Here is a 27,901-nt window from a genome sequence, read left to right as displayed (position 1 = left end):
TAGTGGATGTGCCACTCCTTCAGGCTCCACCAAGAGCCAGCTCTTCACATACTCACTGTTGATTCCTTCTTAGAAGTGTGGTGGTTTGCAAGGTACTCATCCCACCCAGGGATGGGTACCCAGCCTTGTTAACATATACATGACTGCTTGGAGTCCATCCCTTCCAAGGATGGATATCTGGCTTTGTTAACATTGAAACAATTGTTTCTCCTTTCTTCCAAAACAATACACAAAGCCAGATCACTGCAATCACTTGGCAGAGAACAGAGGAACAGAGGGAGAGATAGTGTCTGAATGTTCTCTATCTGATCATAGTTAATAAAGCTTCTGTCTGACCTGTAATAAATTGTACTTGGATTATTACACACTTCAAGTCCCTATACCAACACCCCCAAAGACAAGCAGCCTAAATTGCAGTGATTGGAAAACAACAGAAAGTAATTTTCTCTGCAATATTAGTTGTTTTACAATTCACTAGCTAGCACTGCTCTAAGCTTCATCTCAGATGATTATGAAAGACGGAAGTCACAGAAAAAAAGGCCAAATGTGAAACAGGAAAGTCCTCCGGGACATATTATTCAGAACAGGAGTTGCCTGGCTCTTATCACTGAAGAATCTCTTATGGGAAAGAAAACGTAATCACTGCAGTATTGAATTTCACTGAAAGATTTATAATCTAATTTAAAGGTATAGGGATTTTTTTTTTGTTAATTATAATAAACAGCAAGTTCATTACACTCCAGCTTCCAAAGAAATAGCATATTGTAGACAGGGGGATAAAGTATTACTTTCATTCGCTCACAGGGCAGAAGTTAACCAGAGAGATGCCAAGAGCTGAGAACAAAAACACTGACCCTCTGCCAAAAAATTGTCTTTCAATGTGAACAAAACTCACATGAAGAGAGGCTCTTACTTTGAGTAAAAGAAATACCCATTTCCTAAATGGCACTTCTCCATCTTGAAGCACCACGCAAAGGAGGTAGCTATGGCTTTCTCCTTTGTACAGAGAGATGGAGGCACAGAGAAGACTAAAATCAGAATCCTCCAGGTTTTTGCCAAGAGTTTGAGGTACCAGACCATAAGGACCTGGCCTGAGTTGAATAGGGTGTCCAGTCCAGAGGACGGCATTTTACCTGCCCCACATCATCTTCAGCCATAGCATCACATCTCCCTGTCTACGAACTCATCCAGGTGTGAGTCCTGCATGCTCCATTTCACCAGGTTAGGAGGAAGGCTTTACTGATGGCTTTACATGACTGATGCTCGTACCTCAAAACAGACACAAAGGCCACAGCAAGGTCAGGGCTGAGCCACCTGTTGCCCAAACTCACCAAGGAGCTAGTCAAGCTACCCCTGGGGAGGACTAGATCTAGGCCTGAGCATTCCAAGCAATTTGTTCCGTGTGAGTACGACCAAACTTTCGTAAGGAAACAGATCTATTTCTGTGGCATCTTTTCTGAAGAATATCATCCTGAGTAGTCTTCCTAACTAATTTGGCTGCCTCGATGTTGCATCCTTGTCATGATTTTGGCTGGGATTGCTCTAATTATTTTCATAGAGGCTTACATGATGCTGTGTTTTGGATTTATGATGAAAATAGCAGTGATAACACATGAATAGTTTCAGTTGTTGCAGAGCAGTGCAAGGAGGCTGGGGGTGCACAAACTGGGAGGGGATGCAGCCAGGACAGCTGACCCCAACCCACTGGAATATCCCACACCACATGACATCATGCTCAAAAATAAGAGCTGAGGGAAAGGAAGATGAAGGGGAGCATTCAGAGTGATGGCATTTGTCATCTCACGAAACCGTTGCACATGATGAACCCTGCTTTCCTGGAAGCAGCTGAACATCTACCTGCCGACGGAGAGCAGCAAACACATTCCTTGATTTGCTTTACCTAGTGAACTGTCTTGATCTCAACCCATGAGTTGTCGCACTTTTACCGTTCCAGTTCTCTTCCCTAACCCACCTGTGGAGTGAGCAAGCAGCAGCATGGTGCTGAGCTGCCTGCTGGGGTTAAACCACAACACTACCATTGCCTTTGTCAGCAACCAAACTGCTTCACATATATGAACCCTTCCTTGCAGTGCAGAGTTAGCCTCCTGGATTTAATATCTTCATTTACCTGCTTTTATGCATATATACTTTGATGTTGCCTGTTAACAGCATGTTTTCCTCTAACCATGAATATTCAGTGGAAAATGGCATTGGCCTCTTACTACAGTGTGAATGCAGAGATTTGCAAGCTAGTTCATTCAAGAGCTTGCATGCTCCAGCATCTGGATGCTTGGCAGTGATTTATCATTAAGGGAACCTGCAATTTGTCATGGGCTTTTGTTGTCAACTTGTGCAATTTGCTGATTATATCTGCAAATCACAATTTAAAGTTTAATCTGATCAATGAGTTGTGCTTTATACGACACGCTCTGGTGAAAATCAAGGAAGCCTTTGAAGTAATTTGGTAGAACAATAAAGAAAAATAAGAGATCAATCAGATGCTAAAAAAAATAAAACCTCTCTTAAACATTGAAATGCTGCTTATCAAAATTAATTCAATTCCTTTTGGAAACAGCAGAACATTGTGCCTGGAACACAGGTAGTCAGAATTACTGTTGGGTTGAAGATTGAGGGTGTCCCCCCCCCCCCCCGCCCCCCACCTCTGGACTTCTTAGAGGGAAATTTTCATTTTAATTCTCCCACTGGGAAATATCCCACTTGAAATTCCAAACTATAGAAAATATATACCCTTCCCACAGGTTTTTCTGGCCACCATTTTTTTTTTTTGACAGTTGGACCACAGCACTGAATCGTAACAGGTGGTTGCTTAACTTGCTTTCAGGTCACCATTTCCAGCTGGGTTTCCACTCAACAAAAGCTGGAGATACACAGTGTACATTTTATAGACTTCAATGCTTTTAAATTCTTCACACAGATGTGGACTTGCCAGCAGTGCTGTGGGCCCCTTGTCTCTCTATTTCCTCTTTTCCCCCCATCTCCTACTCTTCTCGTCACTGGCACCATTCCCAGGACCATGAACCATACCAGTTGCATGGCATGGCAACAAGAAACAAGATAAGTGGTGAGGGTAGCAGCCTTCCCTTGCTCTGCAGCAAGGGAGAATTTATTTCCCTCTCCCCTCATTAGTCATATCAAGTCTGCATCTGCCCCGAGCTGGAAAACGCTCAACAGCAGTTGCAAGTGTTATTTCTCACACTTTCACCACTCAATACCAGTCAGACTTTGCAGTTTAGGAAGTGACAGTATTGTTTCTTAAAAAGGAAAGCAACATCCTACATCTTCAAAAATAACATTAACCCAACTTTCCTAAGAACTTATGATGAAAAATGACATCTTCTTTCCCTGAGAGATACAATTGCTGTCTTTCTTCCCAGTATTTTTACTTGATGCCAGAATTTTGCACAAAACATTTTCCAAATATTTTTATTCTGTTTTCAGTAAAACTCCATTTTTTTTAATTAGCATAAATTCACTGTAAGAGAAACAGGCTCTCACTAGTGAATATGGAGGGGGGATCTATCATCTGGACAACAGTCCCAGTATCCACAGAAAACAAGGAAAATAACCTGGTATCACCATTCTTTGAAGTATCATTTTTCTTTTGCAACCTTAAATCTTACTTCACTTGATTTCTGACTAGATGGAGGGATTTCTCATGATGAAAACTCAGGTTCTCTAACTCTGCATTGGGTTTTTTTTACAGGCATCCATGGGAAGATGATGGGGTACACAAAGAGTTTTGCTTTAAAAGCCAGCTTCTGCAGAGATGTGTACAATGATGCTGCTTAGGGCTCAATGAGCCTGTCCCTCATATCTGCTTGTCTATAGGCAACTGCATCGATTGTATTACTGTGCTTCACTTAATTGTCTGAAGTACAAAGAAGTCAGCTCAGGCAATACTAGGAATGGGGTTTAAATGTATTAAACTTCTGCCTTTGCAGGATCCATTTTCCATTACTGTTTCTACCTATTCAAAGCATTTTCAGCTCTTTGACACTACATTAAGTAGGGCTAAGCCAGATGTGGCTATGCTTTGGAAGAAGCCATTCTAACTGCCACAGAATGGACAGGAACATGGAAGCAGATATTCTTTTTCTTTCTTTTTCTGAATCAAAGCTGGACCAACACTATGCCATGGAGCTAGAAGGTCCTGTGCTATTAGTGATGCTGCGGCTCAGACAACACATAAAACCAAGGTCTGCTTTGTTTTCATTCATTATAGAAAACAGAGAAAACACAGCATGTAACAGTAATAAATGGTAGCTAGGGGGTTACAGAGGCTGCTGGACTGAGACACATCCTCAGGCTTTCTAGCTGAGTATCACTGCCATGAAGCACCATTCCTCCAGATTCTCAGCCATATTAGATTGGGGAAAAGATACCAAATAGGATAGCCAGCATATAACTGACAATATGATTAAGAGGAAGCACCTCAGAACATTTACATACCATAATCAAGTCACCCCTTTTACAGCATATCACAAGTAAACTGTTCAGACTTGCAGCTGAAGAGAGTAAATCAAGAAAAGTGCTCTGTTAGGAAAGCCAAAATGCAAAAACATTTAGAGAGAAAGTGATTTCTGCTTTTGGATCAAAAATATCTTCGGTAAAGCCTGTGGGAAAAAAATCTGGGGATTCGTATCAGAGAAGTTAGGAGCTAAGAAAACTAATTCCACCAAGAAACAAATTAGACAACTAACTCAACTATTCTATAAAGCATTTCTCTAGGACTTAAAGCCAATTAAAATTACATCGGAAAATCCTGCTTCAACAAACCTACTTATACAGCCCTCCTGTGCCGTTCTACTCTGGGGCAGCAGTGTTGGTATGCAAACCAAATAACTGCCCAGAGTTCACAATGGGTGAGCAGCAGTTGCCCAAGCACAGTTGTCTATATAACTTTGCATAACCTTTAAAATATTAACTCACTTCAGAGGTCTGCTTAACTTTAACTCTGCTCTTTATCCATGATTGCTTCACCTGCAAATAGAGTGTGTAAGGACTTTACTAAGTGGGCTAAGAGGCCATTTCATATTTCACTGTGGCTCCCATATGTGACACTGTCCCTTCTGCTGACCAGCTGCTTCACAACCTTTAAGAATTCACTGCGCTAAAAGACTGCTTAAGTCAGCCTCACTGTCTAGCTCTCTAGGAATCGACAGAAAGTTTAGCACAGAGCTATGTGGAGACTATCTACTGGCAAAGGAGAAGGTTCACAAATACCTGAAGGTTGCATACATAGGGCAGGAGATGGCCCTCCAGAGCAGACCATTTATAGGAGGCTGAGGGTGAAACCCCACTCAATGTCAAAAGAAAAAGCTTAGGGAACTCTACCCCAGGACTGTCCCAATAAACCAGGCAACAGGAAGAGCCAGCCAAGAGGAAAACTCCCTCTTAGCAAGGCTGCTGGGATGGAGAAAACCCTTAAAGAGTCAAAGCTTGCATGCAGGAGTGGGAAAGGGATTACACGCTTGAGTGGTTTTCCCAACACTAAGGTAGAATAGCTATGGCTCTGGACCTTAGCTTCTAAAAACCTCTGTGCACATACATCTTGTACAAGTCATAATTCTATAGAAGGCTTAGGAAATGACAAAGCTACTTATGATTAATGATTATTATGAGAGCTGAAGGGTGATGGAGACTCTACAGCCATGGTTCTCATGGTTCTCTCTGAGTTCCCATATTCATTTTTGGAGAAAAAGACTGCTAAGGTACAGGGGGGCAGGAAGGAGCAGGAGCCTTGCACCTTTTAAGTCAAAGTATACGAGTGCAGTACTCAAAAAGAGTAAGGGTGGTGGTGGTGGGTGACAGACTCATTTGAAGTGAAACATCTCATTCAGTTTGAAGGACAGCATAATTCCTGCTGTGAGTAGCAAGTCCTAGTTGTGTTTTCATTTTCCTTAGTGTAAGACAGAAGCAGTTGTTGAACGGATGAAGATGATACAATTATAAAACCAGTTCATACATTGAAGCACACTACAGCGTTCACAGGGACGTTGGCATTACTGCCACTCAAGGAAAGAGTTATAACTGCAGATACAGCCCCTTCTACAAGATAGCACATGGGAAATAAGTAGATGCACCTCAGTTTTTTTTTTTTTTTTAAATTGTACCTGATTGAAAACAGCCCAGAGAAGCTGTGGTAACACCTGTCTAAAGCCAAATGTGCTCCTCAGAGCAGCCAGGCCACCCTGCTTTGTAAACCACAGATGAACTTAGTCCTTACAATATATAATATCAGACACTGTCTAATACAAACATCAGAATTAGGCCCTGATTTGGGGAACTACTTCTCCCCTCCCACAGGGCCATAAAAACAGCCATTCTGTGCTTCCACACTGCCAGGTCATTCAAGTCTCTTTTGGGAGCAACTGGGCAGGACTGCCCCACGTAGAGGCAGAGGTGTTTGCTCTTTTATTTCCTCTCTTCCAGACTACAAAAAAAGCCTCAGAGCAAGTATATCTTTTTTTTTTTTTTTTTTTTTAACTGATCACTATCACACTTCAGGTCAGAGCTGATGGATAGATAAGTTCAAGAGTTTCTTTGGAAACCAGGTGGAAAATGTCACTGAGCATAACATCATCTGTACTACAGATGCAGGAGCTGACCTAGCAGAGTAGAAAGGTAGCTCAATGAGACATACCTTGAAACAGAATGTAGCTCAGTTTTCACATGGCTGCTGGGCAGAGGGGAGCCAAGGTCAGTATTTCCTCGGATCAGAACTTCGTTATCAGACAAAAGCCCTTTGCTGTAATTATGAACTGATGTGAAAGCCAGAAAATCTGAATTCAAAACAAAACCAGTCAGCTTCTAGACAAGATTTCCTGCCACTGAGCCACACAGAAAACAGGACATTTCCCTTGTTTCCTTCTGGGCAATGGCATGGGCTGTGCATTGCCTTCTTAAAAATTGCTCATTTCATCTGTTTGCTTCTTTATACACAACCTATGCCCTACCTGGACTTGTACAAAGCATTTGACGCTGTCCTGCATAACACCCTCAGCTCTCCATTGGAGAGACACAGATTTGACCAATGGACCACCTGGTAGGTAAGGAATTGGCTGGATGGTCACACTCGATGAGTTGTGGCCAACAGCTCGATGTCCAGGTAGAGACCAGTGCTGAGTGGTGACCCTCAGGGGTCAGTACTGGGACCAGCGCTGTTTAACATCTTTATCAGTGACACAGTGGGACTGAGCGCACCCTCTGCAAGTTTGCTGAGGCCACTGACAAGTGGTGCGGTCAACTCATCTGAGGGAAGAAAGGTGAGCCAGAGGGATGTGGGCAGGCTTGAAAGGTGCGCCTCGGCAAGCCTTAGGAAGTTGAACAAGGCCAAGTGCAAGGTCTGGCAGCCAGGGCAGGACAATCCTAGGCTGGGTGACAAGTGTTTCAAGAGCAGCCCTGTGGAAAAGGACTTTGGGTTACAGGTAGATGAAAAAATCAGCCAGCAAGGTGCAGTTGCAGCCCAGAAAGACAACCACATCACAGGCTGCATCACAGTAAATACAGCTAGCAGGCTGAGGGAGGTTATTCCCCTCTACCTGTGAGACCCTACCTGGAGAACTGTGTTCATCTCTGGGACCCCAGCACAAGAAGGACATGGACCTGTTGGAGCGGGACCAGGGGAAGCCACAAAGATGATCAGAGGCTGAAGCACCTCTTACAGACGAAGGCTGAGAGAGCTGAGGACGTTCAGCCTAGAGACAGGAAGGCCGAGGAGACCTTACAGCAGCCTTCCAGTACCTAGAGGGGTCTACAAGGAAGCATTAGAGGGACTTTTAGGGAATGTGGTGACAGGACAAGTGGGAACAGCTTTAAACTAAAAGAGGGGAGATTGAGATGAGATATTAGGAGGAAATTCTTTACTATGAGGGTGGTGAGGCCATGGCCCACGTTGCCCAGAGGAACTGTAGGTGCTCCATCCCTGGCAGTGCCCAAGGCCAGGCTGGATGGGGCTGGGGACAGCCTGGGGGGGTCCCTGCCCATGGCAAGGGGTTGGAACAAGATGAGCTTTAAGGTCCCTTCCATCTCAAACAGTTTTGTGATTCTGTGAAAGTATGTTTCCCTATTTTTCAGGGTTTCTCATTCTCTTAGCACTTGCTTAAAATATGCAGCTCCATGGTTTCCAGCTGATAACAGCCCTGAAGACAGCAGCAGGCAAAGGTCAAGTCTGTCCTGAAAATCCATCATACACAAGTTCTTGCATAGAGAAACAACCAAAGCCTTCTTTCCTATCCCATTTCTAAGTTTTCTTAGAAATAATAAACTTTACCAGAGGGGCTTCAAGAGAGTCATTCAGCAGAGAAATTTCATGAGAAATCACTGCCTTGGGACCATCTACTTTTTCTGTCATGAAAAAACACCAAATTATATTTGAGAACACCCACAAATCACTCAGCATTAGGAGCTGGATAAAACCAGTGAGTACAGAAATTTTGGAAGGAGCCACAAGCTTATACCCAGAGTGAATATTTACTGACAAAGAGACTTTTCTTAAGCCCCTCAGCATCCAAACAAAGGCACGATCCACATGGAACCAAGAGGTCTCATTAGCCAGAGGTTTCACATCATTCAGGTTAGATTTTTTGTTTTCAGAGAGAAACTGTAAAAAACAACAACTCTCTTCCCTTTCTTTCCTCACATACATCAACATGTTAGACTTGCAGACGCTGTGGATTTTGCTCTGTAAGAATGGAAAACTCTGGCAAGAAACAAGACAAGAAAGGACAAAGGTCAGATCTCCATGGACAGTGAAGTTTGTGTATTTCAGAAAGGTGCTGATCTGATCACAGATTCATGGCCTATTTCTCTGGACATTTGGTTAAGACTGATGCAGTTCTCCAGCTTACTACACCAAGCTTGACCAACACTTTTAATTGCATAGTCCAGATTCATATGTTCAAGTGTTTACGGCCCCTTTGCTCCTTCTTCACCTGGACTGCTCAAGGCATCGTGTTTTCTTCCTTGCCAGCTGCTCTCTGCCCAGCAACCTGCTCCTCACTCACACTTGAGGCAAGCAGCAAATCTTTCTCATGGAGCTCTTGACTGGACAAGGCAGTTCTGCTGCTCTCAGAACTGGTGCCCAGCAGCTGCTAAGACATTTGCAGGAAAAGCCTCCTTCAACACCTGGGTGCAGGCGTACCACACATTCTATCTATGCATGAGGGATGCCCTTCACACTGCCTCACCACCAGCCTCAAAGCTGTTGTGTTACAGGAAAACTGCACACAACCTTAAAAAAAGGACATGATGGTAACTCAGTGCCAGTCCCACCTCAGATCTGCCAGCGGCAACTCTTCAGAGATGATTTGAACTTTTCTTGATAATTAAAAAAGATAAAAATATCAATCATTCAGAAGTTTCATTGGCTTTTTGAACTTTAACCTGTTCCCTTGCCTCTCCTCTGTCACTGTTTTATACTCGCACACCTTAAAGATGTGCTAATGTGGCATTACTTTAAAATTCTAATGATATTTTTCTGGGTTAAGCTGTCTGGTTACTTCTTGTATTTTAGCCAGCTCAGATGAGAAAAGGGACACCTTCCATGCCATATTTACAGTCTATTTGGTCTGAACTTTTGGGTAGACCTATATGGTCTCTATATGGTCTGAACTTTTGGGTAGACCTGTGCGGTATCAAGAGTTGGACTTGATGATCCTTAAGGGTCCCTTCCAACTCAGGATATTCTATGATTCTATGATTCTATGATTCTATTTCACCATAGCATCTGCAGGTTCTTAACAGAGCTTTCTTTTACCTAGCTTTCACAGAAGCAAATGAGCCTTAACATATTTCAGATGTATTTTTCCTGAGCAGCAGAAAACCACTATTTTTTTTTTAAGTCTTAATGCTTTGATTAGCAAAGCTGTACAAAACCATATAGAAAGACATAATTTTACCCAGAGGATCTCAAACCTTTCAGTAGTTACTTTTTTTATTTGGGTTTGACTTTTTTAATTTTCAGGAAAACAAAACCTTCTGTTTAAGTGTAAATTAATTGGCAGGACTCCTTTCAACACTCTCCAGCTCTTCATCCTTCAGACTTCTATACTGCCTTTCATCCGAAAACCTCAAAGCACTTTGCAAAGGACTAATTAATAAGTTTCAGCATAACTGTCAGCGTGGCAGGTAAACTTGACAAGTGTTAACATTCTTGCAAGAACCACCACACATAAACCCCCTAGAAATTTCAGGCAATTGTTCAACCCAGGAGAGTTTTTGTGTTCTTTGGTTTAACGCTGTACATTTGACCTTCCTCTGTGGAATGTAGCACAAGGGCAGCCTGTCTCAACACACAGGTCTTTGCAGTTGGTTTTGTCTCTGAAATGTCTGCATTAAACTCTGTATTGAGTGATTCCCAAGAAACCAGACACTGACTGAACAGGCACACAATACACATAATTCTCTAAAACTAAACAAAAATCTTCCAGTTACCTGAAAAATGTGAAGACTGATCCCAGAACAGATTTTCTTGGACTTCTGCAGAACTTCCAGCAAAGAGCCTCACATGCTTTTTTACTGATGGGTCTTTTCCCTACCACACATTGTTTTACCTCACATAACACTGCCAATAGGAAACTCAAAGTAACAAGAACAAAAAATCAGCATGCATTGTTCAAATACATGTGAGTTTAATCAGTAGGGTGGGATTCAAACAGGGTTGTCTGTAATGTGACTCACCAAATGCAGGTATCCGCTCTGAGAATGTTTCCTACTCTGAGCTGCGCCAACTACACAAGCATTGGATAGTCACACAAAATCCCCCTTAGTACATGTCAAATTAAAGTAAAGCTTTACAAAATTTACAAAATCTCTATACAAATATAGTTTTAAGTGTCAGGAAGGACAGGCACTAACAAGCAATCATCTTATATCTGTGCATTGAGAGTGCATATCCAAGTGGCTTATCTCCCTCATTACTCAGCTACTTGGATATTTATCTAACCCGTAGTTACCATTACAGTTGTGATACAAGCCCACATTCTTGGGTGGCATCCCCAGAGGAGGACCTCAGCTTCGAGAAGCAAGCTTTTTCATACCCAACTTTTTCCTTGTGGAAATGTTGCCTCAGGTAACACTGCCAAGCTCAAAGACCATGGACTCGTTCTACAATCAAGATACAAGGACTGCATCTCCTGTCATAGGGCTGTATCTTCCCTGTTTCACAAACCAAACACGAGATGGAACCCCTTTATGTAGCTCTGTATCTGGCATAGGTTCCTCTACATGACTGTGCCCGGCCCATCTTCTCCAAAATGCATGCTGGTCAGTTAAGTCCACACCTGGAAGTCTGCTTGAACACAATGGATGAACCTGAGCCAGTGGTCTCAGAAGCCTGCACAGCTGTGTATGGATGCTCTAGGATGATTACCACCCTAAAACAGGAGACCCTGCTTACAGCTGCTGACGCCCATTAGTACAGAATCATAGAATCATAGAATATCCCGAGTTGGAAGGGATCCACAAGGATCATCGAGTCCAATCCCAGGCACCACACAGGTCTACCCCAAAATTCAGACCGTGTGACTAAGAGCACAGTCCAAACGCTTCTTAAACTCCGACAGGCTTGGTGCAGTGATTCCTTCCCTGGGGAGCCTGTTCCAGTGGGCGACCACCCTCTCAGTGAAGAACCTCTTCCTGATATCCAGCCTGAACCTCCCCTGCCTCAGCTTGACACCATTCCCGCGGGTCCTATCACTGGTGACTAAAGAAAATAGATCGGCGCCTGCCCCTCACCTCGCGAGGAAGTTGTAGACTGCGATGAGGTCTCCCCTCAGCCTCCTCTTTTCCAGGCTGAACAGGCCCAGTGACCTCAGCCGCTCCTCATGTGTCTTCCCCTCTAGGCCCTTCACCATCTTCCTCACCCTCCTCTGGACACTCTCCAACAGTTTTACATCCTTTTTATACGGTGGTGCCCAGGTGCTAGTATGTTGCAATACATGCTTTGTGGCTGCAAACAGCCCTTAACCGTAGAGGAAGCAGAGTACAATCTCTTAGGACTCTTTCACCAAGACTTCCAGTCAGCACCCCAATAGCACAACCATCATCCACAGCTCCAAGTGAGTCTGTCTCCTGACCCGGAGTTCACTCTGGTTTTGGCTTACAAGCCTCCCTCACGCCCTTCACACCTCCAGAGCGTTTGCAGAACCTCACTTCCATTGTGGCCTTTGCACTGGTTGCAGTTTGTGTTCTCACTGAAATCAGTTCATCAGAGCTCTCACTGGTTTAATCCAAATGGAGAGTGACAGCTCAGAGTCTGCTGAGGAAGCAGGGTTGTCATCTCCGAGCAGTTTGGCTTGCTGACAATGCCACGGGCTAGAAGACGCTCCTGTCACTTCGAATTACCATCATCCATGCTCCATGGATGCAGAAGCTACTCACAAGAGATGACCCACAGAGCCTTGCTGTGGCAGGAGACATTCCTCCAATCGTTGAATTCATGAAGTCACTTTTGAGAAGCAGCAAAGCAAAGTGCAAAATAGCTTCACACACATACACCCAGTCCCCAAACACACACTCATGTCCTCAGACATGAAGAAGCATCACAGCTCCACCTGTTCTGACCAGCCACCTGCCTGGTTTGCTGCCTCCCCTTTAAAAATAGATCCTTGCCCTGAAGGTTAGCTATAAATCACACTAACGCCATCTTCCTGGAGGGAGTGCATATAGGAAATACACGCTATTACCCATCATTTAAAGAATAGCTGTTGTTTGTAGGTTGATCCAATGTTCTGATATATGCCCTGACATTCATATTGCAGTGGATGGAGATGTGTAGCATTCCACTGTGTGATCCATTCTTGACTGTCTCTGCCCACAGCTGGAGGGGATCCAGTGCCTGTGTCATTGGATCCTACAGCCAGACTGGCAGAACTGTTGGTTTGAAAGTAAATCTCTTGGAAAGGTTAGATTTCTCTCCTGAAGTTTAAAGCCTTCCACATTTACTTTAATCCCAGTGCAAGAGCAGTTCTGTGCAAATGTTCTGAATTATGCATAGTTTGATTCCTCCTCTACAGTGAATGCAGACACTATATGATAAAACTGAAAGATGTTCTCATGATTGCCCAAAGCTGACAAATGTCAACATCATGCCATGGAAGTGTTTTTTTTCTTAGAGAATTGCCCCAGTTGAATATTTTTACACATCTTTAAAACTTTTCTGCTAGGCAACCTGAGAAAAGTGAAACCTTTTGTCCCTAGAACTGCAGTGTCTCCCCTGAATAAGCAGTTCTACTGAAGTCAAGAGAATTCTTAATATGAACAACATCTTCTGAATGAGCAGGAGGCTGCCAAGACTAGGCTTTGTGTTTTGCATTCAACCAAAAGGAATTAAGCTTTTTCTCATTAGTATCTGTATCAAAAAAAACAAATCTCATGCTGGGCTTCAGATTTAAAGCTGTGCTTTGGATCCATGGGCGGCTTTTGCTGAGATGTGCTGGAAGATGGCTCCAGGCAACTTGAAACCACAAGGAGAAAAGGTGTCAGTCTACAGATACCTGAGCATTTATTCCTCGAGGCACAGAATCTTTCATAGGATGTGCCAAGACCTGGAAATTTCCATTTTGTTTTTGTCACCTCCTCAATTATACATCCAAAACGTTAGAAAAAATTGTTGGATTTGGAAGTCTTTCCACTAATTCTCAAGACAGCATCTGAGGTAGATGCCTTACTATTTGCATCTCAAGTGAGATAAGCTGAATCCCTTTCCGATATTTAAATTCCAGCATGAAACCATTTCACAAGCAAAGGAACAATTCAAGCCTGACTCACTATGAAGGCATGTCGTACGAGTGGAGCTTCCTAGCAATCACAGAGCATACCTTGATGCAAACTTTTTCCTCTTCAGTATACTCATGTCTAACAAGTGACTTCACATTATTGCCATCTCCTCAGTGGAGAGGCTCATGGAATCTTTTGCCTTTATTTGGCTTCTGCTTTTCACAAAACTCATGGGACCTTTATCCTCTTTGAGACCTCTAATTCCTCACCAAATTCACTCAAACATGACTAACAGGTTCAAAACACTGATTGAAAGATGGGCATGTGAGGAGGCAGCCCAAACACACCAGCCTCATTTTCTTAGAAGACTAGGTTAGAGAATATGAAGTCTTAAGTTCATAATCCCTTTTTCCCCAGAAATTAACATTTAAAATTAATTTAAAATATACTTCACAGAAATTTTGTATGATACCAGCTTTCTAAAAATATTCCGATTTCAGAATAGTAATTATGTTCTAGTTTATATTATTTTTTATAATTTCCCCATAATTTCATGAAACACACTGCTCCTACTGGCATAGGTAATATGACATCATGTAAGAGTTAATCTAGTCTTTTTTTTTTTTTTTTTACATCAAGTGCTGCTATTCAGCACTGATTGAAATGTCATCTCTTTCTAGATGAAAATGTCTGACGCTTGGTGTAATCAAACAGTTTGACACTTCACAGTATAAACAGGAGATATCTGAATGTAGAAGATTTTCAATCAGTGCTAAGTAACTGCTGCACTTATAATCTGAAGTATTGCACACTTTAAATAGTTATATTACATATTCATTAATAGTAGTGTCTGTTAAGATCTGCTATTGACAAACAATGAAATGCAAAATAATATAAACAGAAAAATGCACAATATAAATGCTAAAAAAGTGAAACTATCAGCACTATATAAACCTATATATTCATTATATATTTTCTCACAGGAATTTTTCCTCCAGATCAAAATGAGCTTATTACATCAGGGAAAAAGCACTCAGCTAGCTACTGCTGCATGAAACAACACTGTGCTCTGAACTGGACAACTGTATCAGAAACTACTCAGCTATTTGACCTCAGCTCTTCCTGCACTTGGGAAAGCCCCCAAACTGTCTGGAGCTTGGGCTCCACTGACTACAGAGGAAGCTGACAGGAACAAAAGATCAAGGAAATAATTAAATCAGACATCTAAAACAGGAGCGTCCCTCAGAGAGAGTAACCGTCAGTGTACCACCTCTAATTCAGTGCCAGGACATTACTCAGTAACTGTTCAACTATTAAATAAACTACCTGTGTGAAAGATTCATTTGTGCCTGATGAATGTAAGGAGCCTTACAAGGAACCTCACAAAGAATCTGCCGACATATGGGCTGTATAAATAACTACAGGTTCAGATTGGCCCTTTCTGGGGTCCCAAAACTGTTACAGTAGATTGTAATGCAAGAACCCTTCTTGCTGGGTAACTGGTAGAGATCCCAGACTACTGCAGCACCATATAACCAGACATCAAGAGTCAAGAAACACTTGCAAGGAGCATTTCATTCAGGTAGGGAGGGTTTTTTAAAAAGAGACAGCGGAATTTAAAAGAGCCCTTAATCACCTGCAGCAGGGAGAGCAGTCAGCACAAAGGCAGCTCTAGGACACTTGCAGAGAAAAGAGTAGCTGTCGGAAGGGAACTGCGTGTTATTCAAAAAGGATGAGAACATCTCAGCATACACAGTAGTAAAATCAAACAGGTGTGCATAATAGGAGCAGCCTTCTCGCAGCGCTGAGGAACATGTCAGTAGAGTCCCATATCACCCAGAAGGATGTTGTGTGTAGGTGGAGTCCCTGGGTCAAACATTTGGGAACAAGCAAGGTGCAGGTCTGGGGCTCAACAAGAAAGGAAAGACTTATTCTGAAAAACCACAGCCAGGAAGAATCGATGATTGGGCAAACCTAGTAAGAACCAAACCCAGCTGAGCAACCTTTATGCAGCCACTATGGAAACCAGCAGGCCAGACCAGCTGAAAACATGAATATTCAGGATGCTAAATCCCTCTTAGCTTCCCCTATGTGTCTGAGCCTACCAGTCATACCTGCATACTGTAGCACACATCACCTGGAAGCAGGGACATAAAGGTGAAGGATGAGACAGCGTGCCAGTGAACTTTGTAGATACTGTTCTTTCAGAAAGGCACAGATCATAGACCAATCTCAGCTGCCTCCCGTAGCAAAAAGCAGCTTGTCCTGGGCCTCCTCCCAAGAAAACCTCACACTGCAGACTGTTCACCTGGATCGCACCAGCCCTTAAATGCTGCTATCGGGTCTCCTCGCCCTACAACATTACCCAACAGGTCTTCCACAAACACAGCCCTTCATACAGCCAGAGGGAAAAGCAATCATCTTTGCATGCTTCAAATGATGATGCCAACTAAATGCAGTTAAGTAGAGAAGAAATATTAACGGCAATTCTGACAAAAAAAAAAAAAAAAGCACTGTTCCCATAGGAAACAAAAGCAAAATTTTTCAGTATTTTTGAAACTGAAATAAAATCTTAAGTCCCGTCCCCCCCCCCCCCCCCCCCATTTTAGCATCCCTTTAACAAGGATTTAGAAAAATTAAACTCAAAAGCTTTGGAATTAATATGCAAGTTAAAATATCAAAACATTTGGATTAAAAATTTTACTGTTCAATATTTCAGTTTACAGTATACACATACTCCTCCCCTCCAAACATATTTCAGGTGAAAAGCAGAAAGCTGTCCCACAGAAGGCTAAGTTTACATTAATGAAAAGAGATCACCATTTATCACTTAAAAAAGTCACCATCTTTGCTGAAATGATTCACACTCATGAGTTAGCAGTTTCTGGCTCAAGCATTCAACCTTTGTTACAGCCTTCAAGCTTTGCACAGGCTGTAACAGAGCTTTCCAGGGTGCCCAGAACCCGAGCGCTGTGATGCAATGAGTTGCTCCAAATTGCTTTTTAAAGGCTGACGAGCAACATTACTCCCACTCCACAGGCAGAGTATGTCTGTTTAAATGCATCTCAGGGAGAGAGCACATTATCCATGATGAATAGAATACAGAAGAGTCAGGAGCACTTGACAGAAGAGAGGCCACTTTGGGGATGCAAAGTTCACCATCCATTTGCTTTGCCAATAATGCACCTACTGTGTATGTAATTGGAGTAAGAGGGCTAATATATTTTTTGACTGGTGTATCAGGCATTTCATAAAAGTGCAAACTGAACTCCAATAATGGCGGGTTCAAGATGGCACAGTATTTAACAAAACCCTGCTTATTTTGGAACACGTTGATACAGAGCAAAAACCTCATCAACGATGAGTTAATCGAGGTAAGAGCTGCTCCCTGACTCTTGTAACAAGCCAAAGAGTTATGGATTCTCACTTTTGAGTTTGTGGGAATATCTTGAGCAGAGTTCAACAAAATACAGATAGACATCATTCAAAACATCATTCTAGAAGAAAAGGGCCTGTGACTAAAAATACTGCCATCGGTGAGTTCACCTAAAGCTAAAGTAAAATACAAGTACTCAAAAATTCAGACACCTGAAGATTTGTTTTAATCCCAGAACCGAAGTTTTGTGCATTTGTGTATTTATAGACTAAAAAGGACATTTCAAGCATGTCGTCTTAACATGTCATGGCCTAAATGGGACCAGCAGTGATCTTCCTGAAAAGTTATTGCTATGGGACACTGTTCAAAAGCCAGATGCCTTGATTCTCCCAGAAAGATTTTCTTCTCACTAGACTAAAGTCCCTAAATGCACAGACTGCATGATAAGCTGCAAAAGGGGCTTTTAGAGGAAAGCTCATACAAAGCAGAACTTCTGTAAATAACTAGCCAATCTCAACAGGAGAGAAATAATTCAAAATACAAATCCCATAGGTAACAGCTGACAGGGAAACATTTTAAGTTGTGTCCAAGCAAGTCACAGACTTCAGGGAAAAAGGAATCTGTAAGAACATCAGATCTGATTTTCTGCATAGTACAATTATATACTTAATGATTATTAATTTTATAACTTTTCATATTAACTTAAAAATTTTGTATTTGAACTGGAAAATATCTTTATGGGAAAAAGTAATTTTTTACTTTAAAATTGCAAGTGATTGAAAATCCAATGCTGCCCCTTAGTAAATTGTTCCAAAGTCTGAAGAACATGATAAATGTTTATGTTTTACTATGCTTATTATGTTTTTCATCTAAATTTGTCTGGTTTAACTTCCACATGCCAAGTCTCCTTATAACTCTGCCTGGGAGGCTGATGTGTACATCAAAGTTTTATTCCCCACAAATTTAAATTTAAGTAAATATTTGAAGCATCCGAATATTATAGACCTGGCTCCTCTCTGCAGATAGAAAGTAGTGCAAATAAGTTTGGTCTTGAGGTTACAAAGGTGCCGCTTCCTCCTGCAATGGAAGCAAAAGCACAGTCCTCTACCTTGGTTTCCAAATAATTTTCTCTATCCGATTACATGTGGAGCAATAAGGACAGTGCTCTAAAACCAAGTACGTTCCATCATATAAATCCCCAGGGTATAGTTACCAGTCTCTCCCTAAATTACAGGGCACTAGGAAAGCAAAATAATGACCCTTGACTGTGCAAGTTGAGTCTGATCTTAGAAAGCTGAAGTCAGCATCAAGTAATGCCATCAAAAACATTTTTGAGACAATCAATTTTTACTGGTCCTGCGTCACAAAGTAATTATAAACCAGTCACAGAATCAAAGAATCATTTTGGTTGGAAAAGATCTTTACGATCATCAAGTCCAACCTAACACTATCAAGTCCACAGCTAAACCATGTCCCTAAGCCTACATCCACACATCTCTTAAATACTTCCATGGACAGAAACACCATCATTTCCCTAGGCAGCCTGTTGCAGTGCCCAACCATCCCTTCCATGAAGAAACTCTTCCTGATATCCATTCTAAGCCTCCCCGACACAACCTGAGGCCACTGATGCTCAGGTCACAAGTAATAGGATGCAAGGCATCACTAACTGTAAAAGTTAAAAATACAAAATAAGAAGTCTTACAAAAAAAAAGGAGAAACCAGGAAAAGTTGAGACATTCACTCTGAAATGTAATAAAATATAACAGTGAATAAAATGTAAACATATTGCACATCAGCTACTTTTGTGTACAATTAGTTGCAATTAAGAGGTATGTACTCAGTGATCTGGAGGAGGTTTGTGCAGAAATTCCTCCTGAATTCAGAATACAGAAACTCCATCCCTCTGTCTCAGAAGGATGCTTTGAAAATGCATCCTCCTAAGTGTCTCAAAGTCTGCTTCTGAATTAACAAGACCCTAATTGCCTGATTATTGATTATCTCTTTGAAGTACAGTAATCATGATATTGTAGCGAATTTGCCATCTGCCTGTCTTGTTAACAACCCAGCTATTTTCACCACGAGCTGTCGTACCAATGGAAAACACATATGCTATCACTGCAGTGCTTGTCCTTAGAAGGGCTGCAAACACAGATGGCTTTGGAGAACACAACGGGGGTAATAGCTGAAGTTTGCCACCCTCCCGGGACTGTTGTGATCATCTGCCTCCTATCAGTGGGACTCTGTCCTCCTCTTGCGGTGCCTGGGATGCCTGCTGAGGTTGCTAAACATCCAGGCTATGTCACCAAGAACAGAGGCTTTGTGGCTTCAACCAGATCACAGACATGTTCAGAGACCCCATTTGAGCCAGGCAATTGACTTAAAATTGGTGGAACACAAGCCTACCACCTATTTCAGACCTCTCAGTTTCTTTTTCCCTAATGACACTCAGAAAAATTATGATTTCCCTGCGACCAGTCTTTGGCATGGGAACCATGGTCCTACTTCGTTGACAAGTATCTCAGTTGATAGGGCATATTTCCAGTAAATCTTATTTCTATTTCCAGAAGCTCCTCCCATTTAAAAGGCTTTTGTACCAATAGAGCTGTCTTCATACTGAGGCCAGGATTTCTCTCCATTAGGTTTAGATACCTACAATACAACCATATGGAGTCCAGCAGCTCACAGACAACTTCTCATTCTAAGGTAGACTCAAATCTAAGTTCAGTAGGGTGCTTAGATGCCCCAAAGAGCTTCGGAAAATGCCCTGTCCTCTCATTTGACTGTGAAGTGTGGCTAGGTGACTAGCTCAGTCTTTCCCATTCCAATGCAGTGCCTCCATTCCCAGTGCCTTGTTTTTTATTTCAGGTCCACTACAAAGCTTACCAAGGAAGGATCCGTTCAAGACACTTTTTTCAATTACTGTACTCCTTGCAGTTTTTCCCTGCTCTGAGAACATTTTTGGAAAGATTAGTTCCACCTCTAGCTCACTGTTCAGAGCCAGGTGGTTCTGAAATGTGTGCAGGAAAGATTAGCTTGCTCTGGGACTGAGCACTCTAATGGGAGTAGCTGCCCCCGACCTTTTGTGATGGACAGGAACAAGCAAAAGATGCCAAAACAAGGATTTTCTTTTGCTTGCAGTTTTATCCAAATGCCAAATAAAGCCTTGTAACTTAACAGCTCTGAAATGTGAGTTGACAGGAAAGTAGTATGCAAAGGCAGAAACTGGTGCATGGTGAGGTTAGCAGGGCTCATTTCAGCGATCTACAGAATGTAAACTAAATAACTGCCTGTACATGAGAAATTTCTCTATAAATTAGAGCATAACATTAGAAAAAAAGATTACCCCAAGTTGATAGCCATGCCTATAATGGTAGTGTTCTGCAAAGCAGGCATCAAACCTGTGAGCAAGAAAGTTATGTGGTTGGGATGACGTTTTCATGGAAGTCCTAAAAATTCACAGCTGAATATCAGGCTATGTCCTTCCTAGATAAAATTCCTATCCACAGAATACATTATTCACTAAGCTGATTAAATCAGCCTCAGTTAATCTCAGTCCGTTTTTTTTTTCCTTGTCTGCAAATTCAAAGACACCTTTGAAAACTACTTTAGAGAGCTTTGCCTGGGTTCTTGCAATACCAGCAGCAACAGGAATTCAGACCTACAATAGTTTTGAGAGGCTGCATCACTTGAACAGTGCACTTTTGAAAATGTTACTTCAACTGACCACCCAAGGTCACTCAAAGTCCAGGACATGGCATTAAATCCAAGCACACAGACATCACCGATGGTACAGGAGGACACTGGTATTCTGCTGTTTTCTCACAAGGTGAAAAAAGTTGAGTTCCTTCTAGAGCAAAACTTAGTGTCTGATCCCAGAACAGTTTGGGATGACTAGAAAAATCACCTGCAAAAGATGGGGGTCCATGGATGAGGTTGTCCTTCCCTTTGGCTTTCCATCTGCAGCGGGGTTTTGGAGCACATTTCCTTTTTTTCCATCATTACACCTCCTAGCAGACCGGTCTCAAGCTGCTGAAAGCAATTATGAGTCTTGCAGGAGGCAGAAGCCCTACCACCATTACTCCCCAGCCCCGCCTAGCTCCTGTTCCTGCAGACATGACCTGCTGCCAACCTATTCCAGCAAGATTCTGAGCTAAACTGCTCATGGGCTAGTCCAGCATTGCAACTCCTGTAACCCAGCAACTCCTGCCACTCCAAAATGAAAGCTGAGATTTAAAAAACCAAGCTGTATATGCTATTTCAAATAGGCAACACCGGTAATCTTTCTGCAGGCAACACAGAACTTTGTTATTGTGCAGCCCTATGGAGAGTATTTCTAAATTAAATATTGAAGAAGCTTTGCAGCTGGGACTTGGAATATGTGTAATTTAACTTCTGTTGCTTTGTTTCAAATAAAAAAAAAAGCTGAGAAAATATTAGCAGTGATATTTCTTTTCTTAAAATTGCAAACTAGAGATCATCTTGCTGCAGAAATTTTTGAAGGAAAGAGTGTGCAATACAAATTCAGGCTTAGCCAAGGAGGGTCTCTTTCCTTACCTGCTTTCAGAATACGATTAGACTTCTTTGAAGAACTACCTAGAATTATACTGAAGCCCCTTTAGAGTAGCGCACATGACCAGCACATGCAACAAGAACTGCAAAACTCAGAAAAATTGCAGCATACATAGCACTCATGCTTCTAGTACCCTTCAAAAACCATTCTGAACCAATAAGAGCTACTTAGTACTGACCAGCCAGTCAAGATCTCATTGTTTGTGCTCACTCTTGTAACCAGGAAAGCCCAATCCTCTTGCTGTGAGAAGCACTTCCAGTTACAGGCACTATCATAGTGATGGAGTTTGAGACGTTATGGACACCAACCCATTTCCTTCCTCTCCTTCCAGAATATTTCTTCACCTCCCTTTGGTCACCCTCCTCCTCCTCGATCCCTGCACATGCTCCTCTCACATCCAGAGTCAGCCTGCGCCAGCCGGTGCAGTGTCAGTGTGACTGCACCTAGAGAAAGCTCTCCCAGCAGCAGTGGGAGCTCAAAAAACCACGTGTCTTGACAGAGGGACAATAGAGGCAGCTCCCTCTGTTCAGGCACTGCCAAGGTCAGCATTCGTAATGTCTTAAAAGAGTTCTTTGGAATCAGCTGCTCATCTTCCATGCTTCAGGCACACAAGAGCAAGCACAGGATATGATCAGCTGAGAAGAACAGGCAGCACCTCTAGGTGTCCTACCCAAAGCCTGAAGCCATGACACTGAAGCCTCAGGCTCCAGATCATGATGACAGTCATTTTTTTGTGAGCTGGGAGAGAATCAGCTAAGAGCCACACTTTTACATGATACACCAGTAGACAAAACTAAGCATTTCAAGCCCTTCAGCATTAAAGTTTTAAGATCCCAGAGTCTGGAAAATGTAAGATATGCCTGTGGAGCCAGACTTGAAATAGCATCACAGCTCTTTTCTGCAGCTATGAGCAACAGGGAAGATCTGAATCAGCCATCCAAGCACTATGACACCACACCATGTCGCTAATGCTTTGCTCCAAGTAAAAGCTCTTGGAAGTGCTCTTGTTGTTTTGTCACAACATATTGCTGTTGGCAACATTGGAAGGAACTAGAACCCTTCCTAGTACCTGTACTTTTCAGATTGCATTCCTGAAGCTTCTCACTCTCTCCATTGTGTATCCACTCTTCCTATGCGGTTACAGCTGAGGTTAACTGATCTGGCAGATAACTGGCATTTGGGATCCCAAGTCATTTATCAAAGGTCACATAAACTTGTCAGAGACACACACTGCAACCAAATCACCAAGCCCACCAGTACTTTAATCTCAAGGCTCTGTCCTCCTTTAGACAACTCCCCTGCCCACCCCTCAGTTATCCAGCTTGCCCATCTGGTACTTTCTATCAGTACTTACCATTGGGGAAAAAGTTGTCAGACTTTGAATAGATTTTCATTGTCTGAATAAATTCAACTAAGCAGCTGTGCTGTTTGGAAAGCTCTTAAATGTTTAACATAATTGCCTCTTTGAATAACAATTTCTCAAGGCCCAAGCTGAACCTCCAACTTGCACTGGAAATACTCACATGTACATGCAAACAGGAACAGCACAATCCCAACACCAATGCTTGCAAACTATACTCTGGGGAAAGGTTTACAACAGAAGAGAACTATAACCAGGACTATTCATTCACTCCACCCTTCCACTCCACACCCCAATACTAACCAGTAATCCAGCCATCCTCCTGCATCAGCTCCCCACCCTTGCACGAACAGCCAGTGGCTGGATTAATTTGTTACTGTCTGCAACTTCAGCTGGTCCTGAGGCTCCTTCTGCAGCTGGCAACCTTCAGAAATAGGCTTCTTGCTCTTTACATGAAATGAGCTCTGGATGAGACTTAAAACACCAGCATATTGCTCCATTTAGCCTTCAGAGATGTGTCGAGTAATTGCTGCCCTCTTAAATCATTGCTGAGCACTTTACATATACAGGAGATCGGCTTATGCATTTGAGACATGGATTTTAGAGGATGTTGCGGAAAACACCCATAATTCGTCTTGTTAAACAGATAGTGTTAGTACAAGTGAACCAAAAGGCCATGATTCTTGAAAAAGACAGCAAGAAGAACACAGCCCAAATGTTTCAAATGAGCTGCTCCAACTTTGAGCCTGCAAACAACTCTGTGTGGGAGGATGGCAGTTTCTCCTGCAGAGTTCTGAGTATCCAGAGCACATCTCCAGTGCAGAATGCAGTGGGGATACCCAAGCCTGCTGTAATTTTGAACCAGTTCATGAAGCATGGGATGGCTTTCTCTGGAGCCTTCTATGCAGTTGTATTCAGTTCAGAAGCTGCATACTAGTAAAGGTGTAGCCTGGGGCTTGCTCCTTCTTGCTATTGCTTGCATGCTCTCAATCCTTAAGGCATTCACATTAAAACTGCCCCATATGGTTCCGCAACACTGAGTCTCCAGCAATGTTATAAAGTTCACTTGAATGCTTGTACCTTCAAGCACTTTCTGATCTAAACACACCTTATCTCAGGTTCCCTATGACTTCTAGCCACTGTGCTATGAGTGTAAAGTTAAAAACATAGAAAATAAGTCAGATCAAGGCTCATTACACCTTGTTAGCTTTCGTGGAGAGCCAAAGCAAAGGACTTGGCACCATGGAACTTCAGGCACTGGCATCTCCTTGCTAGGTGGCCCCTTCAGCTGCCCTCAGCTAGCTGCTTCTCCACGTGGCCAGTAACTAGGGTCTTTACACAGAAGAAACACTCAAAATAAATGCTGGAAACCCTCTGTCCATTGTGAAGCTGGAAAGAAAAGAATTACATTCTTCAAAGGAGTGCATTTGGTGGAAGGCAAGTGATGCTGAGCAAAGATGAATGTCCTTCAGGTGATAGCAGCTCCTGAAAAAACTCTTTTAAGGACAACTGGAGCACCTCACAGGAGACTGTCAGAACCAAAGCAAATTTTGGGGACAGGACAAGGAGCAATGGCCACAAAACAGAGCACAGGAAGTTCCGCACCAATATGAGAAAGAACTTCTTCTTGGTGAGTGTGACAAACCACTGGAACAGGCTGCCCAGGGAGGTCGGGGAGTCTCCTTCTCTGGAGATATTCAAGGCCCCTCTGGATGCCTACCTGTGCCAGCTGCTCTAGGGAACCTGCTTTGGCAGGGGGTTGGACCCGATGATCTCTCAAGGTCCCTTCCAACCCCTGCAATTCTGTGATTCCTGTCCACAAGGGTTTTACGATACCTCAAAAAAATACTTGGTCTTTGAGAAGTACTTCACAACTCTGATGCCAAACCCAGCCTGGACTTGTACTATCACCCAACACCAGAAACAAGGCTGAAGTAGAAGAGGTTAACAGAGGGATTGGAAATAAGCCTCACGTTATGTGTCCTAATATGGTATATGGAAGGCAGTAGCGAAAACTCCGAGGAGACCGGCGGCGCTGGGAATCACAGGGGGCTCAGGGCTTCTCAGCGCTGAGGCGGCGGGGCCAGGCTCGGGCTCACCCCACCTTTTTTGCCTCCTCAACTCCTGCCCCCCAGCCGCCTCCTCGGCTCCACCGCCTCAGGCCGAGCAGCAGCTGCGTGACAGTCACCCGGCGCCGAACAGGGAGTGGTGGAGCAGTTTAAATGGCTGGGGCTGGGGCCTACTCGCGCGCTGTTTCCATCGGGGCGTGAGGTGGCCCCGGGGCGCCTGAGGGGTTTGGGGGGGGGGGGGGGGGGGGGGGGGGGGGCGGGCAGTGCTGTGCCCTTGGGTAGTGATTGGCCTGAAGGTACGTCCCATCCTGTCCCCTTCTTTAAATGGATTAAGTAACACGCAAGTTCTTTTCGTGGTTGTTTCTTTACTCCACGATCTGCTAGGAGTCTAGGGAGACCCAAGAACAAGCCTTAGCAGTGAAAGTGGAGGCAAAAAAATAGTGAGTACCTCAGTATTTTCCATACTGCTTTTTAGGGCTAGGCTGCTGTTTTGCTGAGTAAAGGGTCTGTGTTCTACTTAGCCCTTCTGCACACTATATACTGTCAGAAGCCTTTCTTATTTCCTGTCATTTTTGTTAGCTAAAGCAGGTGACACTAAGCTGTAGGGAGTAATTGCTGTGCTGGAAGGTAAGGTCCCTATCTGGGGGCATCTGGGCAAGAAGGAGGCTGACCAGATCCTCATAAAGTGCAAGATCCTGTGTCAGAGGGGCATCAACCCCATGCAGCCATACAGGCTGGAGCCTGACTCAGGGAAGCTCAGGAGGCAGCTCCTCAGGGAAAGATTTTGGGGTGTTCTGGTGGGGAAACTAAGAAAATTCTGAAGAAAACCCTTAAATTGTAAGCACACCACTAAAACGCAAAGCCCTCATGTGGGGGGGATTCCTTCACGCTTTCTGCATTGACTGAAACTGCTCTGAAGGAGCTGGTGTGACTGCTGCAGGAGAGCTGAGTGAGACATGATTGAAGTAGCTGCTGAGCACTGCACCCTTGGCTCCACCTGGAAAAAACATGTCAGCAGCAGCGCTCATTCCCATCACAGTTATTACGCAGCTGAGAAGGGTGGCAAAGTTTCAGACACGCTATTTGTGTTGAAGAGCTGGGGTTATTTATGTTTTCAGGCATGTTGCTATTCATCTGCATAGAAGAGTCAATGTAATAAGAGTATAGTTGCATAGAAAACAGTGTAATCATGGAAATGCTCAGCCATTATTTATGTCCTTCACATGGCTGCAGAATGGAGTCAGTATTATCGTAGGTTGCAGATTAATAGTCAGTGTTCCTGCACTAAGAGTCTTTACTGAGGAACTGCTGGGACATTCAATTGCTTAAGCAATTAATTACTGGGCAGAAATGGAAGGCTGTATGTTCTCATGGGTGACTCCCTGCAAGTGTTAGAAGTTATGGCAACTAACTGCAAGATGAACCTTTATGAATCTTATTCATAAATGTAATAACTGATGGCAACTGCTCACATATGAATATTGAGTGGGGAACTTGCAGGAGAGCTTGGAGAGATCTAGCGGGAGTTGCAATGGGGAGAGCCTTTTCTAGGACCTTCTCAAGGAGGACAAGCTAACATTTGCTACTCTGCCTCCTGCAGCTCAAATTGGAGGGACTGAAACTGATGACATCAGCTTGAATATTGAGATGGAGCCTGAAGGGGACCTTTCTGACATGCTGCAAGCAGCGTTGGCTACTGATGGGAATGCTGCCTCCACATATTTCCTGATACTAAGGTCAGCCAGAAACCAAAGCTAGCTTTGGCCCTTTTTGTTTAATTAGTCTTAGGTGACTTAAGGTTATACCTCCAATGAATCACTACACAGCACGGAAATGGCAAGTTATGGGGCAGTGCACTCACACCCCCTGTCATGAGTGTGCTGCTTTGGTCAGACACCACTTCTGTGGGTGGATTTTCAGAGGGTCAAATTCATAATGCTCTTGCTGCCTTGTGCTGCTCCAGTAGCAGCAGAGGAAACCAGAGACTGAATTCTCCATGGCCTCAGAGCATGCTGTGCTAAAGCTGAATAATCCATTCCCAGGGATCATGCTGTGTGGCTGTAACTAAGAGTAGATGCTTGAAGATCAGAACAGCCCAGGGAAGGAGATAATGGCTAGTGTACAACACATTCTCTCTGGCATAACCACGCTGATGCTCATCATGTAGACTCAGTGTATGGCTGTTGCCAGCTTCATTACACAATGCCCCCAGGTGCCATGACTTGAGCTGATAAAAGTGGTCTGTTGCCAGTGCAGCAACATCCATACTGGGAATTTTGCTGGCATCAGCAGGCTGATTTTTGTATTTTGCACTTACGTAGTATAATTATGCCAGCCAAATTCTGCTGTATGTATCAATTCCTGTCATGAGGAAAGAGGTAAATGGTGAATCCAAGCACATCTGGGTCAGAAACCCACCCCTAGGACTTGATCAGAGTTGATACTGAGCTAGAAGAAGCCATTTGTAGTGGAAATAATGTTTTCAGTTCTTTAAAGTTCCAAGAACAGCTCCAATGTGTATTCGCTATTTAAACAAAGAGAGGAAAAAAAATCTCTTAGAATTTGACCCAACTCAGTCAATTGTTTTGTGTTTCTTGGCAATCTGAAACTAAAGACTGAACAATAACTTCTTTGAAGTTTCCCTTCTGGTCATCCCTGTTCTATATGCTGTGCTAAAAAGTAAGAGAACCCAGGTGTTGTATTTCACTTTAGTGAGAAGGAAGATGGGGGACAGCTTGCGTATGCAATTAAGTCAGGTAGCAAAAAGCTGAAAATCAGCATGT

General features: G+C 43.2%; 1 protein-coding gene and 1 long non-coding RNA gene across 4 annotated transcripts in view; one reads left to right on the top strand and one right to left on the bottom strand.

Annotated features, from left to right (window-relative positions):
- The window catches only part of ASIC2 (acid sensing ion channel subunit 2), a 506,967-nt gene that overhangs the window by 365,957 nt on the left and 113,109 nt on the right, over window positions 1–27,901 (bottom strand). The window lies entirely within an intron of this gene.
- Window positions 25,396–27,901, top strand: part of LOC106049724 (uncharacterized) — a 59,027-nt gene continuing 56,521 nt past the window's right edge. For both annotated transcript variants that reach the window (XR_010826233.1, XR_007158239.2), the window contains exons 1-2: window positions 25,396–25,558; window positions 26,719–26,854. This is a non-coding gene — a long non-coding RNA (uncharacterized lncRNA). The remainder of the gene's footprint in view (window positions 25,559–26,718; window positions 26,855–27,901) is intronic.

The sequence above is a fragment of the Anser cygnoides genome, chromosome 22 (genome assembly GCF_040182565.1).
Source record: "Anser cygnoides isolate HZ-2024a breed goose chromosome 22, Taihu_goose_T2T_genome, whole genome shotgun sequence".
In the NCBI taxonomy this organism is placed as follows: domain Eukaryota; kingdom Metazoa; phylum Chordata; class Aves; order Anseriformes; family Anatidae; genus Anser; species Anser cygnoides.
This window is presented reverse-complemented; position numbering and strand designations above follow the sequence as displayed.